Genomic DNA, 17,510 nt, shown 5'->3' with positions numbered 1-17,510 from the left:
TTGTAAGTATATTTATTGATGTAGCCTTACAAATTTATATATTGATGATGATAGTTAATATAGGTCTAAGGCATTATATATAGTAGAGTTTATCATGTCAAATATTTAGTGCTCTTTAAACTACTTACAATATCCTTTCTAGTGGTTAGTTGTTTTTAAAGCAAGCAAGAGAAATAATATAAAAATGGAAGTGAGTATGTTTGTGACTCTTGAATGACTCCACCGATCTTGATCTAATCTTCAACATAGATGAGATTGAGGCCTGGGATGGTTTTTATCATTTCACTTTGACGGTAGAACTTAGGGGAGGGAGAGGGGGCTACGATACATATATAAAAATAAATAAAACTTAATAACTCTTGAAACACCGAACCGATCTCGACCAAATTTTCAACATAGATAATATTCAGGCGTGGGATGGTTTTTATCATTATACTTTGAGAGTTCAACATAGGGGACTGGGAGGAACAGATGTTTAAAGATGATCGAAAATGACCGATGTTAGTGTCGAATCCATATTTTTCAGAAATGAGATAAGGAGTTGTGCATTTCAAGTTTAAATCCAAATTCTGCCCCGTAACTTCGGGGAGGAGGAGGGATATATATATATATATATGATTGAAAATGATTGATATTAATGTCGAATCCATAGTTTTCGGCGATGAGATAAGGAGTTTTGCATTTAAAGTTTTTTTCTTTCAACCCAGCGAAGCAGGTAATCGACACTAGCACCTTACATGAAAAAATCGTAAATACATACGACGGAGCAAATACGATAAACAGTTTTCATCTGCATATCAATTACGAAAGAAGTTTTACAAAGTAGTACTGGATAGTGTGCGGTTACACTTTCAACTGTTTTCACATTCTGGTAACCAATTTCGGTTTACGTAGATATAAGAAAGGTGACAACAATAAGGCCCAGTGTGAGTTTCTTGAGGACTGTAAACTTTCATTGACAAGTACATAACAGTATCAGGTATAAATTTGTGATGCCACTTGTTCTGGTGATTCAGTATTCTTGCATCAGTCTATGAATGGCAGCAATGTGTTGCATCAAAGTTTTCGTGTAGTTAAAAACACTGTTATTTCAGTGTTTGCGACAAGGTAAGTTGCAATTGTTTCACAGCCTGTTTGAAGAAAATCATTTCAGATCATGTGCATTGTTTAGATTACAGTTTCATAGTTAGGAATAGTTCAATATAGACTAAGGTAAAAGTGGATCTGAAAAGGTAGGGGAACGCATGACGCCACGCAGTCCCCCGTGCCTATCTTTGCCAATTGTATTATTTTAGAAAGTAGGAATACTCCATGGAAATTTTCTGGAAGCAGGGGCGGCGTACCGTCGCGTTCCCCCTCACTTTTACTCTCTGAATATAAATCATTTTCATTTAGGTTTCAGAGATGCGATTTCAAATCAGCCTATGTAATGGAAAGAGAACTCAATAAGACTCAGATGAGAACACGAGACACATGGTGCCCTGAAGAATTTCTTGAACTAGACTTTGACGGGAAAAGTACATTGTAAACACAAGTAAGTAGTTCTAAGAATGAGAACCTTGCATTATTTTTTGTTTCACAAGTTAAATCGCCATATTCTTTAGAAGTATGAACCTTTCTCCACCAAATTGAAGTAAATTAATTTTAATTGTTTTATCATATTCATAGTAGTTACATTCAGGGTTTATGAAGATATACACTCGTTTTCTAACAAAATAACTGTTTCATTATGTTTTAAGTTCTTCGTTGAAGGAAAGTTCTCAGCCATGGGCGTCTCGGGCAAGTTAAAATGGGGGGAAACGACTAGAATACTACTACACTCCATCTGAATTTACTTCAAAATTATGAGTAAATGGTAATGCTTGAATTATGAGCTAACTGGATCCTCTTACTACCTTTATCAATACAATCGATAGGTTAAGGATGACGTATTTCTGACAGTACTTGTTGTTCGTTTGTTTCCGATGGGTTCCAAAGTCATGAGCTGCATACGAAACTGACAATGATTATATTTTACATTGACTTATCATATGCATATTATAAGGAAAGAGAGAATTACATTTCTTTAAGTTTCTGAAAGAGGGAAGTCCAAATAGATCAAAGAGAAGTAAGGGAGGGAAACTTATTTGCATGAAACAAAAAAGTGGAAATTCCACCAGCCTATGCTTTCTGTACGTACACACCTGTTCACAAAAAGCTGGAAACTCGTTCAGAAACTAAGTCCGAAAAAAGTGAGCCTAGATCCTTCACAATTCCCGCAGATCTATACACAGGAAATTGCATGTTCCCGCCGTCCTTTATATAGACACTAACTGCAAACCGTACTGTCATCTGAGCAATATGAAAATGTAAACATAAAATCAAACTACTTATTTCTGAGATTAATATTGATTGCACACCTCATGCACAGTTCCAATATGCAAAATCAACCATTATCTTAAGTAGAAATTGCTGAAAACGACAGAAAATGGATATTTAAACCTCCAAGTAGGAACCGGTGCTTGGAGCGATTCTATTATCAATATTATAACACAATCTCTTGTAAGTTGCGTCTGTGGTCAAGCGGGTTTAGTACTGCTACTGACATTTCTGAAACGAAGGGCGACGGTTCGAGCCTCCGTGCGGAAAGTTAAAGTTCTTCTGCCTCTTGTTTAAATATATGAGAACTTTTTTTATAAATATAAATTTCTACTGTGAAGTGATTGGAAACACATTAACCGACGAACTGTCACTTTTCAAATCCCTGTCACATTTACTAGCCCGCCATGTCCATAATTCATATACGAAAACGCTAAAATGAGAAATGTGAACACAGTTGAATACTTAAAACCACACGTCCAACATGAAAATTATTCATATATATATTTCGGGGGGCTTTGCTAACTTCATTCTTGGAAATGTGAACATTCTGCAAGATATTTCATTCACTTTACAATATTTTATTTGAATAAACATAAAATTTCGGGGGGGATCAAGCCGGAAGTCCCCTAAAATACACCTTATATTTGGTCTAGGAATTAATTCGTGCGGTTGGTACGCACACATTGAAGCTGTAGTACAAACACAAAATACAGAAATACATTAAGAAAAATATTGTCCATCGCTAGCCACCACTTTCGCCCATCTGTCAGGCAATGTACGGATTCCGTGGCGAAAGAAGTCCTCATCCTTGGAAGCGATCCAGTCAGAGACCCATGTTTCGATATCTTCTGAAGAAGTAAACCGCTGTCCAATCAAATCGTTGTTCATGCAATCGAACAAGTAGTAGTCCGAAGGAGCAACGTCTGGTGAATACGGCGGGTGGGGTAAAACTTCCCATCCGACATTTTCTAAATAGGTTTTGACCGGTTTTGCGACATGTGGGCAAGCGTTATCATGTTGAACAATAAGTTTATCATGTCTGTTCTCCCATTCTGGTCGTGTTCTGGCCAGAGCTTGCTTCAAACGCATTAATTGTCGTCGATAACGTTCTCCATTCATAGTTTCACCCGGTTGCAGCAGCTCATAGTACACCACACCTTTCATATCCCACCATATGCACAGCATAACCTTTGCACAGTGAATATCTCGTTTTGGTTGTGATGGACCTGGTTCACCTGGTTTCACCCAGGCCTTTTTTCGTTTAGGGTTCTCGTAATGGATCCACTTCTCATCACCCGTAATAATTCGATGCAGAAACCCCTTTCTGCTCTGTCGTTGAAGCAGCAATTCGCAAATGGTTTTTCGTCTTTCAACGTCTCTGTCTTTCAATTCATGTGGAACCCAATGTGACATCTTTTGAATCATTCCCATGGCTTTCAAGCGTTTGGAGACTGTTGTTTGATCAACGCCTAATGCTGCTGCAAGCTGTTCCTGCGTTTGACACGAATCCTGCTCGAGCAATGCTGTCAATTCTTCGTCTTGAAATTTTTTTTGGCTGTCCAGCTCGCTCTTGGTCTGCCAAGCCGAAATCACCACTTCTAAACCGTGCAAACCACTTCTGACACGTTCGCTCAGCTAGAGCATGGTCACCATATACTTCCACCAAAATACGATGACTTTCAGTCGCACTTTTCTGCATGTTAAAGTAATGCAGCAGGACACCCCGCAAAAACACTTTATCTGGTACAAATTACGCCATGTTCACTTAACTACAAACTGGTGTTGTTGACGCTTTAATCCACTGCCCTATACTACGAACGATACGCGATGACAGGGGTTTGCAACACATGTGTGGATACACGGAACTGTGGGACGCTCCGTTCGTTGCGCGATCTCTTGTCCACCCGCACGAATTAATTCCTAGACCAAATATATATATAGTTTTTTGCATTATAAAACTTAGGATACCTCATAATCTGGATTCTTATAAAGCAATTTGAACAATTATTTAGAAAATATGTACTGCTTAAAATCGGATTAAATCGCAATGCCAGTAATCTTTAATATCTTACATTTGTATTTATTTACATTGAATGTGTACTTGTTTTACACTGTATAGCAAGCTTGTGAAAATGAAGTGTATAATAATGGTTGTATCTGAAATAGATGTTGCGTAATGGTGTAATTGGACACTACCTACTAGACATGAAATGAGTGAAACTTATATAGGAAGTTTCGATACAGCGTTCACCGAAGTGAAGCAGACGTGGTGTTGAAGCTTCTGGTAGGTCCTATTTCGTAATGGATTTTAGGTCAGTGAGATTTCTTTATAAGTATCAGAAAGCTCTTTAACTCCATACTAAAGGCGTGTCGTATGATTTATTCGTATCGTCAGGTATTCGGACAACTATGAGCCCAATTCGTTTTGCTTCACTGCTCACAAGCTTAACTTGAAATAAATTCTTACTTTTCCACAGAAACACAAACTGTTTTAATGCTCATTTTATTATGGATGAAATGTATAATTCTGCAAGTAATAACGGTAAGTAAACTAATACGGTTGGTGTGATTGAAATGTAGATCTCTGAGATTCGATCCCTCGTCCTTTGGCTCAGCAGTTCGACACGTGGACAACTAGATTAAGTGTCGTTGTGTAACAGCTTGCAGGAAAATCGGTTTGAACTGCACGAAGGAAATTGAGGGCATTGATTATAGCTGGATTGGAGCAACTACCATGTGCTCCCACGTATACATAATTTCGAAATACTTTATCCTTAAGTATTACAATGATGAATTGTTTCTACAGTACAGTTAATAACGGATCAATATATCTTATTACACTTAAAAGAGGAAAATACAGATTTACAGAATGTTTTCGATTGTGAACGTTGGATTGTGGGTTCGAACCTATTATCTTTGGTTTACTGTTTCCCGAAGATGCTCGAAGTTGAACTTAGGAAATGTTTGCCTCAAAAGACCAATATAACACAGTCCAAGTTGAAAAACTAGTTCTTATAGCAACTATAGTGATTTCCTAATTAAATTTAATTTAGAGTTACCCCGTGCCGTAAGCGTCGGTGGACCATCGATGGGTAACTAGCGACTTCTCGCCAAAAATTGATGGCCCCACTGCAACGATCCGCAGCGGCCTCACTTTCGTTTTGAAAATCATACCACCGATGGCAAAGACACGACAAAATGCCAATGAATTACAAAATTACTCAATCAAAATATGTTAAATAGCTTATATGCATGATTCATTTACTGTATGTTTGGTGTTTCGGTATCGAAATGAACACAATGGAAGCAGCCGAAAAACGACAGATGCAGAAGGGATGCAAGAGAAAGGAAAGTTGTGAACTCTGGAAAAGGATTGTTTGAAGGGGGTTCTCACCTTGAGGGCCCTAAAATGGTGGGAAAACTGTGCGAAAAACACGTTTGTTTTCAGTTTTATTTCTTTTTGACAATGTTGCCATCACTTTCAGGTCCCGAAAAATATATATGTTGTACATAAGGGTATACAAATTTTTAAATTTTTTAACCAAAAAATCAGGAACGTGTCTCCGCAAAAAAAAAAAAAAAAAAAAAATCTACCATTTTCTGAAATTTTCAACACGCAAAAAAATAAAAATAAAGAAAATATTAATCGATTGTTTTGAAAAAATTGCACATTTGCATCTTGATAGTATCTACAATCTGTAAAACTTTCGAAAGTTTTGGACAACCCCCACCAAAATGTTCAATTTTGAGCATATATGATACGATTAGGGATGCGCTCGAGTCGAGACATGTCTCGAATCTCGACTCGACTCGACTCGAATTCGAGTCGAGATTCGAGTCGAGACACACTTTGTAAAATTCGAGACGAGTCGAGACAAACGTATTTCTCGACTCGAATTTTCGAGTCGAGACACGAATCGAGTCGAGACGGCTCTTAAAAATCTCGACTCGACTCGAATGTCTCGAAAATCTTTCTATAATTTTTAATATTATTTTGAAGAAAGTATTCACTCAGAAACAGCCTTGAAACCAATTTCAGCTGTTATTCCTTTAGAAAGGTTCAGAACGCATAAAATTAATAGTTAATCTTTAAAGATCAAGATTTAATTTTCAGCTCAATTGAGTTAATTAGAACTAATAGTTAATGTCGTTGTATTTGGTTGTACTGTAAATATAATAATAATAATAATAATAATTGATTATCTAGTTTGTATAAAACTATTATCCGTAGTCTAAATCTAGTTTGTATAAAACTATTGCGATAGAGTGAACTTCATAAATTCTCTGAATGAGCAGTTGGTAGTCTATAGTAATTTAGCATAGTTATAATTATTGTGTTTTCGTTCCCATGAACGCAATAGGGTTACGTAACTTCTGGATTATTCGCTTGCCCAACTATTCTCAGGCTTTAATATGTTGCAGCATATCACGAGCTACGGATAATATATAATGTAACATTTGTTGTACATCACATATTGTGATACGAGACTATTTTACATAATATATCTTATCTAATATAAATAAAATAAAGAGTTTGTTTGTGTGTTTGTCTGTCTGTCTGTGCGACCTGGGGACCAGACGAGTGGACCGAGAGTTCCCAAAATTTGGTCACGGGTACCTTAGTCCAGGCCCCAGATCAAGACGAAGCGTTTTTTTTTAAATTTCGAACCAGGGGGGTCTCGGGGAGGACGTTTACTGGGACCGACCTGGGGACCAGACAAGTTGACCGAGAGTTACCAAATTTTGGTCACGGATACCCTGGTCCAGGTCCCAGTCTAAGGCGAAGCGTTTTTGTCAAAATTGGAACCAGGGGGTCTCAGGGGGGCGTTTAGCGAGACATGTAGTAGAAGTAATCCAAATTGATCGACATTAGTGTCAAATCCATAGTTTTCACGGTCGCTGAGATCAATGGTGACACTTCCATCAGCGATGACTTGCAAATTCAGCTACTACTGTATGCGGGCCGGGTGTCAGCGGGTGAGGAATACCGAGACATGTATAAATAGCCCATATTGATTGATACTAGTGTCAAATCCTTAGTTTTCGCGGTCACTGAAATGAATGGTGATACTTCCACAGGTGTTGACTTCCAAATATAGCCCCCATGCGAAGAATGGGTATATTAAACTAGTATTACAATAAATGGACTGCTTGGATGCCAAGAACTAGTACAGATAAGTACCATTCACTTCTATGAATAGGTATTTTTTAAAAGGATTTTTGTAAACACTAAGTTATAAAACAATGAACTACATACAGTAGTTATGGTTTTGGTTCCCAACATAAAAGAAATATGGATTGTTCATGAGATATTGAACTTCAACTTTCACTCCTGGAAAATTTCAATTTTGGAGTTAGGCCACTTGACATCAAAGCAGTTCACTGTAAGTTAAATACATTCCGCACATTAGTAACATAGTTGTTCAGGGGCCTTCGATTTCCATCCTCTCAAATGAAAGCTGAATGATTGCTTGATACATGCTGACTATATAGGAGAAATAGTGTATTAAGTTTTCGAGCTTTGGTGCGTATCCGTATTTACACTCTGATATAACTTTAAGTTCACACTCAAATCGAGCTAATTGTTTAATGCATTTCGAAAACTTTTGTTTTTATGCAGCTCATTAAGGAAAATCTATTTCATAATCGTAACATTTATGTACTAAGAAACTATGAACGTAAAGTGGACTCGACCTAACCCCGTGGCCGCTGTGACTCAGTGGCACAGCTCTCACCCTTGGTGTGTGAGGACTCTGATTTTGTGTGTGTGTGTGAACTCCGCGGCTAGTGTATGCGTACAGAGTCGGAAGCGGTATGTATTGTTTATACTACTACGGTATGTATTGTTTACCCCCCACATAAAATATAAATTCACCCTTTCTCCCTTCTCTTTTTCGAATACAATGAACCGACTCTTTTGCTGAAGAACGATGCTAAAAGAAAATTGAAACATCTGTGTCTAAACTTTCTTTGAAGCACAGTCTTTTGTATTTGTAAGGTTTTGCGAGTGTTTTCGAGATAGCCAAATTTTTACCATGGACTCCTGCTGCGAACTGACCGTGAGTAAACACCCGCTCTCGCTGTTCTCAATTTCTCTCGCACACGTGAAATGGGTTTGTTGTTTCCAAAACAAATAGGAAGTTACCTTGTGCTTTTGCATTTCTGCACGCACACAGGTACCATTGTTGTTTTAATGATCAGAAGAAATATCAAAACCATCCGATATATATGATACAAAACAGCTAACAGAGGGAGGCAAAGATAAAAGTAGGCCTATACCAAGTTTTCCGCGTGGTACCATTATGGAGAATAAATATTTGATAAAGTCACGTAGATGCGCTTAAACCTATTCCATCTGTCCTTATAATTTTTCTGGTCTCATCAATTTCTCAGGAGAATACGTACAACATATGTCCAAATTCCATATATACTCTTTCTAAACTAATGAGTAAACTCATTAAGAACACCAACTGATATCAATAAACAGGAAAGAAAACTACTTTATACTTCTATCATTTGGTACACATCTCTATGAAGCACAGCTTGTTTCTTTTTGAAATAGGCCCTTCGTGTCACAGCTGTGGTTAGTTTTGTTTTGTGTTAGGATGAAAGAGAGAAATGCAACATTTGCTTCGAGGTGAAGTTATATATATTATTAAGATGAGCGGTGATAAGCGAGGTTTAACAAAGAGTGCCTTTCGGATGCACAATTTAACGGGTAATTGCAGTCCGTGTTGAGAATCGAACCAAAGCTATGTAAGACATGTTAATATTGAGCTCTTTTGTGGTAAAAGTGAACTTCAGAAACACACAAAAGACTTGAAACATCAAGCTAATGTAAAGCAATTGAAAAATAGCCTACCTATCGCTGCATCTTTTCTGTGGCTAGAAACATGCAGTGTGTAGCAACAAGAATCGTGTTAAGGACTGTTTTTTTTTTAACATAACATTCCCTTCCACACCATAAAAGACAATATAATGTTTGTTAAAAGAAAGTGCACATAATATTTTTAAATTTTGTTTGTGATCCTATCATGCATAATTATAAATAATGCCTTTCATACTACGAGAATGAGTTCAACTATAGGTCATGGCCCCTCTAAAGCGGGGCCGCGGTGGCTCAGTGGTAGATCGTTCACCTCTGGTGCTTGGGGACCCTGGTTCGATCCCAGCTCGTACCAAGTGAACTTTGTGGTGGACAAACACCGTGTGCGTGGGTTTCCTCGGGGTTCTTCCGTTCCTCCCACTTTCTTCATTCCACGATTTCACTAATTTCTCATCACCCCCCCCTCTCCTTTAGCCTAACCGGCATAACCATGGGACGTAAAACTCAAAGATTTCACTTCATTTTTTCCCTCGAAAGCGATATCTTTCAAAATTATTTATTGTTAGATATTGTAAATTTACGGTATCTATTTTAGTGGACGGGAAATTTTGCATCTAATCGGATGATTTCATGGCTTCTAACAGGAATTCGCAGTTACGAAATTTGCATCACTGTCTTTTGAAAGGATGCCTAGAAAAAATACTACTAGAAAATAACTGAAAACACAAAATGGATTTGATAGCCAAATTCACGTCATCTTGGTGCGTCATCATTTTTCTTTAAATATTTGTATTTAGTATTAGATTAGAGTTTAGTGTCCCTTTCAGCATCAAGGCTATATGAGACGTGAACTTACAAATTAACGTGGGTTCAGAACCACAGGAGTTCCCATCGGAAATCGAACCTAGGTCTCCCGCACCAAAGACGCGTACGCTAATCATATGGACAAGGGTGTTCGATATTTATTAATGTGTACATAAAGTTGTGAAATTGCGCTTGTATAATGGAATGCAATTCCTTCTACTGACATAAACCTTCACAATACTTAGCTGGACAAAGTATCTTTAAAAAGAAAATGTCACTCTTTATGTTTTAGTTCCTGGTTCGACTGAAGGATGGAACAAATTGCAATGAGCGTTTTTGGATCCTACTTTGTGTAGTTGATTCATCATAAACTTGGTATTTGATACGGATATGAACTATTACACTTATTTGGTGTTTATTTCTAAACAATAAGTCCTAATACAATTTCATAAAGTTGTAATTCTTCTTTAGTTTGTATCACTTTACGCAATGACAAATCCAAAAGGTGTGTTGTATCGGTGCAGTACCAGTTTTTCACGTTTTTCAAAATGTTCCAAAACCCAAAGAATAATCTTTAATTTCTGATATTTTAGTCGTCACAAATTACAATTTTATAATGTAGTCAATGTTTATAATTACTGGGCAGTTGGGCGTTTAAACTAATGACATCATAATAAAGTCAAAACCCTAATTTTGAGTTGAATTGATTCTGATTTTAACGTCCCGTTCAGCAGCGAGGCTATGTGAGACGTGGACCTACTGATTAACGTGGAATCCGAACCTCATGTACTCCCACCGGGAATCAAGCCCAGGTTTCCCACGCCAAAGGCAAGTATGCTAACCGTTAGCCACGAAGGAGCTCCACCATTATTTTAGTGGGCGATAAAAAATATCTCGCCAGGGCTTTTACAATAAATAAAATTTTATAAGTATTAAAGAATAGTGGTAAGAGATTTTATAATAGCTCTTTTATTTATGAGATATGAGTATTTTGAAAAAAAAACAACTAAAGAATAGGTTGGCGGAACCACAAAAGACTCGTAAAATAAACTTTCTTATAAATACATACGCACCTTACTCACCTTTTATAATTGCTATGCTTACGTTCTCCATAAAAACAGAAATTCTCTTTTAGTGATACTTTACACAAGATCATGAAGTGGGTTCAAATTTAATTAAAGGCAAAATACAATACAATAATCCACAAATATTGCCTCAAGTGAGTTTAAAGATTTCTAAACACTAGTGCGAAACCGGGCTCTGCCGTTGCGATCGATTTACAGATCTTGAGACGAAAGTAAGAAGGGACTTACGCACACAGTAAGTAAAAACAATTAATATGCCGGTAACTTTCCCCCAAATGGGTGTATCTTAAAACTAATCTCACCATTATTTTTCTAATTAAATTCTAGCCCGAAATTATGTATCATATTACCCTATTCCCATTTTGAAAACTTGACCTTAATTCAAAATGGCGGATTTCAAGATGGCTGCCATCAAGGTCATATCTACCATACGACTTCCCCCAGGACTTATATGTATCCACATGATTTTTCTTCACTTTTCTTCATTAACGCTCCGTTTACAAAGGGTAGTAAGGGACTTCTGTGGTAATCTCTAATAACATCACAACTCTTAAAAGTTATTAAAAAAATAGAAAACATGCACCATGGAAAAATTTGCCATCACAAGTAATGATGCATACATGCCTTCTATCAGCAAAACAAGTTTCATTGAAATTGGAGCCGGACATTTGAGTGATGTCCCTTGTGGGATGTGATTGAACGTGACGTCAGAACACATCGCCCCCCTTCCCGGAATTTACGGGAATTAGGTGACTGAGTGAGCACATGTGGTGCCAGCTCTCTCCAGCGACCTATCAAGGATCATTGCGTGTATGCCAAGACGTGTCGCCGTTTTTATCCATGCCAAAAGTCGACATACTGACAATTAGGTAGGTAGTCATGATGGTCTGGCTGATGTGTGCGTATATTTTAACTCGTACATTTTGTCTCGACTCGAATTTCGAGACGTCTCGACTCGAATTCGAGTCGAGTCGAGACAGAGACTGTCGAGTCGAGACACGAGTCGAGACAGAAACATATTTTCGAGTCGAGACACGAGTCGAGACAACATTTTCTCGAGACGAGTCGAGACAGGCTTAAATCTCGACTCGACTCGACTCGAATGCATCCCTAGATACGATAATTCGGTAAGGGGAGGGGGGAGGGGTACAAAATTTTTTTGAGGTAGTTTTAGATCAAGGGTAACCTTTTTGGCCAATAGCGACCCAATTTGGATCAAGGGTTGATTTCACTATCTTACCAGGAAAGACCCTTGTCTTGCTGGGGGGCGCGGTGGCTCAGTGGTAGAGCGTTCACCTCTGGTGCTTGGGGTCCCGGGTTCGATCCCAGCCCCCGCCAAGTGAACTTTGTGGTGGACAAACACCGTGCTCGAGGGTTTTCTCGGGGTTCTCCCGTTTCCTCCCACTTTATTCATTCCACCATTTCACTCATCTCTCATTATCACCGTCTCCTTTAGCCTAACCGGCATAACCGTGGGACGTAAAACTCAAATATTTCATTTCATTTCCTTTATTCTTGCTATCGTCCGGTTTCTTAATGTATTCTTTTCATCTTTCTCAAGCTACAATTCTCTCATTAAAAGTTCATTTCTATCTTCAGTTTCTATATTCTCATTGTAGTTTTTCCTTGCTACCTTCTATTTTCATAAAATTTACCTTCATATACATTATTAAACTTTTTCTATCCTTTTAAATTCATCTTTATCATCTTTACTTCTATTATATATTCCTCTGTCTTTGTAGATTTCCTTTTTTAATTCGCAGATCAACTTTCTATACATTTTCACCCTTCTCTGGTCTTCATTCGTCGGGAAATCCAATAGTTGCTGGTTAAGCAATGGCAAAAGTATATGACTGAAGCCGAGACTACTTTGATTAATCAGGAAATATAGCTGTATATATATTTCCTTGAACGTGGCACACGTCAATGGACATTTCAATCACACCAACCTCATTTAATAATACATATAAATTCATTTGTTCTGTCTCTCTTTTTCTTTCATATAGATCAGCATTGGTCAGTTTCATCTCCTCAACAAAATATTGGGGGAACACGTCTCCCCCCGCCAGAGACGCCCGTGCTCTCAGCAAAAAATTTGTTATTTAGATTGCTATCTGATCACACTCATGAAAATTTTGTACAGTAGTTATTTTTGCACTGGATTAGTCGATTATCATAGGGAATTTACAAATTAAAATTGTAGACTAAGTTGCGTATTATTCTACAGCCTTCATTCCCTTTTATTTGATAAAAATAAATTTAACTAGTATAATCGAATTGTATAGCAATACAATTGAGACAGAATAACTCTGAACAATAAACAGCATAACAATAGATATAATCTATACTTGTGTACTATTATATAAAATAATAGAAGTGGGTGACTCATGATCGTCCAACCCATACAACTATAGAGGATCTGTCCCAAACATAAGTAGAATGTTGTGTTCTCGCCGACGCGGACGGTTGGAATGGAGAGATTTATAGCGGGAAAAGTGGTGGGTTTTGGGAAAGTAACGCAAGCCACGTCAGTTTCCTGCGTACCGTTACAATGTGTGGATCACTCCTAGACTAAACCCCTGTTCGACTTCATGATGCCACATTCAATGGAACAAAGATATATCATCAAATTTTGTGTTAAGCTTGAAACATTGGGTTCAGAGACCATGACCATAATTAAGGATACATACGGAATGAAGCAGTGTCCCAAAGAGTAGTTTTCCACTCGAACAAGATGTTTTGGGAGGCCGGTTTCATTTTTTCCCCAAAAACCGGTTCGGTTATCCCACCAAAACCGGTTCGGTTTTTCACCAAAACTGGTTTGGGTGAAAACTTTTGGAAAACACATAAAATTATTTCTGTGGAAACGGAATCGGTTTTCGGAGAACGAAGCACTATTCTGGTCAAAAATCTAACCAATTTTAGAAAAAACCGAAACCGGTTTCGTTGAAAAAAACTGAACCGGTTTTGGAGAAAACCAAAATCTGTTTCAATGGAAACCGGTTCTTTGAAAATAAAAAGCGGTTTCGGTTTTCCTAAAAACCGAAAATCCGGTTTTTGTGCCCATCACTAATTTTAACTAAGTATTAGTTTAGGTGGAAGGTTAAGTGGCGTGGTAGGCGAGTGGTTAGTGCATTGAACTTCTATTCGGTAGACCCGGGTTCGAATCCCGGCGAGGCTGAAACTTTTTCAAGTGTTCCTGTTTCAATTTCAATTTCAATGTATACTCAGTATGTCAAGCAAGGTCTTCTCTTCCCTTGAAAGAAAAAAGATGTTGGAATAAGGAGAATTGGAGAAGGTCTCTTAATGGAGGCAATCATTTACAGTTATTTCCAGCAGTCGTTCTAGATTTGATATTTTCAGGTACTTTCAAGCATTTTCTGATTCATATGGGATCAGTATTTTTATTTCTTTGAATATACAGTATATAATAAAATAATACATTACATACACAGCAATATTGTGATTAATATAAGATGTTCATTGGACAACACGCTCTGAACTAGAGAGATTGATCTCAGAATGGAGAAATGTTTCGTGCGTCATCTACTCACAATTTTACTTGCATAAAGACTTGACTCAGTGCTACCAACTGCTGTCAGTGTCGAGAAAAGTTACGTGTAAGTTGGGTTGCATCTATCCAGTCGTTCTCACAACTGCCAATGACCTGGACCCCAAGTAATGGAATTATAACAGTCAAGGGTCCAGGTACGTATATGAGTGACTGTACAAGTACATTCCAGTTTGCCCGCTTATTAGCGGGTAAAGTGGATTTTCGCATATCGACAACAAATCTCGTCCCTCATTAACATGTTTAAATGTTTTATTTCTATTTTGTTGTATAATATGGCAGAAGATCCAAGCTTTCCATACGTGTATAAAACTTTCTGTTAGTGTGTTTTGCTCCGACAATATTACGCCATTTATAATTTGTGTGCCAGTTTGCCCGCTTTTTCCTCTATTCAAGTTGACATATTTTGAATTTGGGGGGGCAGACTTTTTTGGTTAAAATTCGTAGTTTTTCGTTATATTTTCTGTATTTTTGTTTGTTCTGATTATTTTAGTTTAGGTTAGGTTAGTACTTATCTTCACTTACTAATCATATTTCCGTAATATCAAGTCATTTCCCTTGTAACTTTCTCTTTTTATGCAATTTTGGTCTAAAATCCAGGCTACCTTCAAATTACTGCAACGTTTAGTATATTTACTTATTACACTAACCATTATTTGCATATTATGACTGATCATTACCTCAAATATCTATCTTAATTAGACATTGTCCGTTGCTTATAAATCTTAATGACAATAAAATGTTCTATTACATTCTAAATAATAACATATCTATACATCCCCCAGAAAACAGAAAAAATGAAAATCTTTAAAATAGTGACCGTTGTTTTAACAAATATTCATTCATTTAATGGTAAGAACTTGCCTTCCAATAATTTGTTCCAACGTTTTCATTACTCTCTTATACAATGAATACCTACGTGCAGGCACGTAGCCAGGATCTTATGAGGGGGGGGGGGGCGGTGTCCGTGACATGAAATATTGTGGTCATCACACCAGGGGCTCGGTTATTCTAAACTATTTTACTTGAACATTGGTTCGTTTAGCCAGGATTTCGGGGGGAGAAGGACGTGACATGAAATTCTGAAAGCCCAGGAGCTCGATCAATCTAAACTACTTTACTATCAACATATATTGGTTTGTTAGGACAATAAAATGAGGATATGTTGGTAAGTATTTTGATAACAAACTATGAAGAAATCTCGAGTAAAATAATAAAAAAACGTATTAAAAAAGAATTTACGGGTTAAGTTCCAAAGTTACGGGTTAAGTCCGTTTCCATGAAAATTTTTAAAATTTACAGGAAAGATATGGATAATTTAATCGTTTTTGTGCTTGATAATATATAAATCTCGAAAAATCTGTTTATTTGTTATATATAAGCGGTTATAAACATGAGACTATACAGCAAGTGGAGGGAACTACTTGGCGCAAGGTAACCGAACGGTTGCATTGTGGGAAAGTAACAAGCATTTATGTTATCAACATGGCGAATGTACAAGGACAATGAAGTAACAGTTTTAACATTTGTGAAGCAATACGTTGATAACGAACAAAATCTTTTAAAAGTTTGTGAAGAGCACAGATTAATGAACATAATAACAAATTGCTGAAAATGTGGAAAGGAGATAACAGCGAAAAAACGTAGCGAAAGCGGACGCCCAACTTCGGAATAAATGCCATAAAAAGTATATATTCACTATTATGAAAAGTACATACTCAATAATGTCTTGTAAAATATTTTACAATATCTGCGTTCCTTTCTCTGTTGAATCAAATATTAACAGAACTTTTCACATAATTTTTGTTTTTATTTTTCCGTCAACTACTGTTTGTTCCAAATGACGTTAAAGGAGCAGTAGAAAATTGTTTTTTGAAATTACATGTTAGATACTGCATGGATGCGATGGCGAAAAATTATGATAAAAAATTTCCACGCTGTTACACAACGACACTATGCTTTCGGAAGCTTGAAATCTCTCTGACTAGTAGCAACAATTCTGAGAATTCCGTAACTTTTCTAAAAATTTTAAATTCCCTGACTTTTTCAGGATATCTCGCTCACCTCGCGACCATGCATTGCAACTCCTCATAAGAAAGAGTAACCAAAAGTTTCCTGTATCTTTTTATTTTTAACGCTGATCCTTTTTTTCTCATTTCATTTTGTTTCATCCTTAATTTTTCAATGTCTGGTCTCAAAGGGGGTTCTGGCCCCCCGGACCCCCCTTGGCTACGGACCTGCCTACGTGGAAATATATGTGTACAGATATTCTGTATTCTACAGATATTCTACCATGCACACCTGCCTATTAAGATTTTTCAGTAGACAATGTGCAGTTTTTCAATAAGTAAAGCTTTTATGATAGGCATATTGTATAATTGGTCAATTTCGTTAACGAATAAATATAGTAGAATAAATTACCAAAAGTCAGTAAATATATAAAGGAAATAAAGACAGTAAATAAAGACAGCAAAAAACAGTACATTAATAACATAGGCATTTGATAATTACCTTCAGTTTTAAAAAGTTAGTATTCCAAAAAAGAAAGACAATAATGGTATTCAATTTTTGTACGGTTGAGATAAAAGACTTTTATATTAGAACCAGTTCAAACATACGAACAAATGTTACTAAGTAAACAATATGGCTTTCTTTTATGTTTCATGATCTCAACTGAGGCTATATGTCTTCAGATGCAGACCTAGATCCCTGTCAACTATATATTTAAATAATGTTAATTATACTGTATAATAGTAAATTCAATTGAAATTATGAAAAATATGGATGATAATAAACGATATGGTTATAGAGGAAAACTTTAGATTCAGGTCTATAATCCTTCGTCATATAGATGGTAATTTTA

The 17,510-nt window shown here is 36.9% G+C and overlaps 1 protein-coding gene across 1 annotated transcript in view; it reads right to left on the bottom strand.

Moving 5' to 3' along the window:
- Positions 1-17,306, bottom strand: part of LOC145685954 (KIF-binding protein-like) — a 51,161-nt gene extending 33,855 nt beyond the window's left edge. The window contains exon 1 of the mRNA XM_081758738.1: positions 17,159-17,306. The gene's annotated coding sequence lies outside the window, so the exon portion shown is untranslated. The remainder of the gene's footprint in view (positions 1-17,158) is intronic.
- Between the last annotated feature and the right edge of the window lie 204 nt (positions 17,307-17,510).

Source organism: Thermobia domestica, chromosome 5, assembly GCF_964235325.1.
Source record: "Thermobia domestica chromosome 5, izTheDome1.hap1.1, whole genome shotgun sequence".
NCBI lineage: Eukaryota > Metazoa > Arthropoda > Insecta > Zygentoma > Lepismatidae > Thermobia > Thermobia domestica.
This window is presented reverse-complemented; position numbering and strand designations above follow the sequence as displayed.